Below are 3087 nucleotides of genomic sequence, written 5' to 3' on the forward strand. Positions count from 1 at the left end.
GGAGCTTTACTCTGTATCTAACCCCGTGCTGTACCTATCCTGGGAGTGTTTGATGGGGACAGTGTAGAGGGAGCTTTACTCTGTATCTAACCCCGTGCTGTACCTGTCCTGGGAGTGTTTGATGGGGACAGTGTAGGGGGAGCTTTACTCTGTATCTAACCCCATGCTGTACCTGTCCTGGGAGTGTTTGATGGGGACAGTGTAGAGGGAGCTTTACTCTGTATCTAACCCCGTGCTGTACCTGTCCTGGGAGTGTTTGATGTAGACAGTGTAGAGGGAGCTTTACTCTGTATCTAACCCCGTGCTGTACCTGTCCTGGGAGTGTTTGATGGGGAAAGTGTAGAGGGAGCTTTACTCTGTATCTAACCCCGTGCTGTACCTGTCCTGGGAGTGTTTGATGGGGACAGTGTAGAGGGAGCTTTACTCTGTATCTAACCCCGTGCTGTACCTGCCCTGGGAGTGTTTGATGGGGACAGTGTAGAGGCAGCTTTACTCTGTATCTAACCCCGTGCTGTACCTGTCCTGGGAGTGTTTGATGGGGACAGTGTCGAGGGAGCTTTACTCTGTATCTAACCCCTTGCTGTACCTGTCCTGGGAGTGTTTGATGGGGACAGTGTAGAGGGAGCTTTACTCTGTATCTAACCCCGTGCTGTACCTGCCCTGGGAGTGTTTGATGGGGACAGTGTAGAGGGAGCTTTACTCTGTATCTAACCCCGTACTGTACCTGTCCTGGGAGTGTTTGATGGGGACAGTGTAGAGGGAGCTTTACTCTGTATCTAACCCCGTGCTGTACCTGTGCTGGGAGTGTTTGATGGGGACAGTGTAGAGGGAGCTTTACTCTGTACCTAACCCCGTGCTGTACCTGTCCTGGGAGTGTTTCATGGGGACAGTGTAGAGGGAGCTTTACTCTGTACCTAACCCCGTGCTGTACCTGTCCTGGGAGTGTTTGATGGGGACAGTGTAGAGGGAGCTTTACTCTGTATCTAACACCGTGCTGTACCTGTCCTGGGATGTTTGATGGGGACAGTGTAGAGGGAGCTTTACTCTGTATCTAACCCCGTGCTGTACCTGTCCTGGGAGTGTTTGATGGGGACAGTGTAGAGGGACCTTTACTCTGTATCTAACCCCGTGCTGTAACTGTCCTGGGAGTGTTTGATGAGGATAGTGTAGAGGGAGCTTTACTCTGTACCTAACCCCGTGCTGTATCTGTCCTGGGAGTGTTTGATGGGGACAGTGTAGAGGGAGCTTTACTCTGTATCTAACCCCGTGCTGCACCTGTCCTAGGAGTGTTTGATGGGGACAGTGTAGAGGGAGCGTTACTCTGTATCTAACACCGTGCTGTACCTGTCCTGGGAGTGTTTGATGGGGACAGTGTAGAGGGAGCTTTACTCTGTATCTAACCCCGTGCTGTACCTGTCCTGGGAGTGTTTGATGGCGACAGTGTAGAGGGAGCTTTACTCTCTATCTAACCCCGTGCTGTATCTGTCCTGGGAGTGTTTGATGGGGACAGTGTAGAGGGAGCTTTACTCTGTATCTAACCCTGTGCTGTACCTGTCCTGGGAGTGTTTGATGGGGACAGTGTAGTGGGAGCTTTACTCTGTATCTAACCCTATGCTGTACCTGTCCTGGGAGTGTTTGATGGGGACAGTGTAGAGGGAGCTTTACTCTGTATCTAACCCAGTGCTGTACCTGTCCTGGGAGTGTATGATGGGGACAGTGTCGAGGGAGCTTTACTCTGTACCTAACCCTATGCTGTACCTGTCCTGGGAGTGTTTGATGGGGACAGTGTAGAGGGAGCTTTACTCTGTATCTAACCCAGTGCTGTACCTGTCCTGGGAGTGTTTGATGGGGACAGTGTAGATGGAGCTTTACTCTGTATCTAACCCAGTGCTGTACCTGTCCTGGGAGTGTTTGATGGGGACAGTGTAGAGGGAGCTATACTCTGTATCTAACCCCGTGCTGTACCTGTCCCGGGAGTGTTTGATGGGGACAGTGTAGAGGGAGCTTTACTCTGTATCTAACCCAGTGCTGTACCTGTCCTGGGAGTGTTTGATGGGGACAGTGTAGAGGGAGCTATACTCTGTATCTAACCCCGTGCTGTACCTGTCCTGGGTGTGTTTGATGGGGACAGTGTAGAGTGAGCTTTACTCTGTATCTAACCCAGTGCTGTACCTGTCCTGGGAGTGTTTGATGGGGACAGTGTAGAGGGAGCTTTACTCTGTATCTAACCCCGTGCTGTACCTGTCCTGGGAGTGTTTGATGGGGACAGTGTAGAGGGAGCTTTACTCAGTATCTAACCCAGTGCTGTACCTGTCCTGGGAGTGTTTGATGGGGACAGTGTAGAGGGAGCTTTACTCTGTATCAAACCCCGTGCTGTACCTGTCCTGGGAGTGTTTGATGTGGACAGTGTCGAGGGAGCTTTACTCTGTATCTAACCCCGTGCTGTACCTGTCCTGGGAGTGTTTGATGGGGACAGTGTAGAGGGAGCTTTACTCTGTATCTAACCCTTGCTGTACCTGTCCTGGGAGTGTTTGATGGGGACAGTGTAGAGGGAGCTTTACTCTGTATCTAACCCCGTGCTGTACCTGTCCTGGGAGTGTTTGCTGGGGACAGTGTAGAGGGAGCTTTACTCTGTATCTAACCCTGTGCTGTACCTGTCCTGGGAGTGTTTGCTGGGGACAGTGTAGAGGGAGCTTTACTCTGTATCTAACCCCGTGCTGTACCTGTCCTGGGAGTGTTTGATGGGGGACAGTGTAGAGGGAGCTTTACTCTGTGTCTAACCCCGTGCTGTACCTGTCCTGGGAGTGTTTGATGGGGACAGTGTAGATGGAGCTTTACTCTGTATCTAACCCTTGCTGTACCTGTCCTGGGAGTGTTTGATGGGGACTGTGTCTATTCAGACTATTTTCCAATTCATCGGTTCTTCTGCTTTCTGACTCAGATATTTTTGATATGTTGACGGTTTTTGGAATGTATCTTTTATATATCTGTTCAAATGTGTTTATAATCGCTGTCCTATATATCTTGTATATTAAATGACTGTTTTTTTAAAAGAAAGATAGAATTAAATCCTCAGCAATATTTTAA

The 3087-nt window shown here is 50.0% G+C and overlaps 1 long non-coding RNA gene across 1 annotated transcript; it reads left to right on the plus strand.

The window, feature by feature from the left end:
• The first annotated feature begins 953 nt into the window (after positions 1–953).
• On the plus strand, positions 954–3087 carry LOC140406133 (uncharacterized). Its single transcript, XR_011939054.1, has 2 exons — positions 954–1079; positions 2874–3087. It is a non-coding gene; the product is annotated as an uncharacterized lncRNA (long non-coding RNA).

This window comes from Scyliorhinus torazame, unplaced genomic scaffold, assembly GCF_047496885.1.
Source record: "Scyliorhinus torazame isolate Kashiwa2021f unplaced genomic scaffold, sScyTor2.1 scaffold_285, whole genome shotgun sequence".
NCBI lineage: Eukaryota > Metazoa > Chordata > Chondrichthyes > Carcharhiniformes > Scyliorhinidae > Scyliorhinus > Scyliorhinus torazame.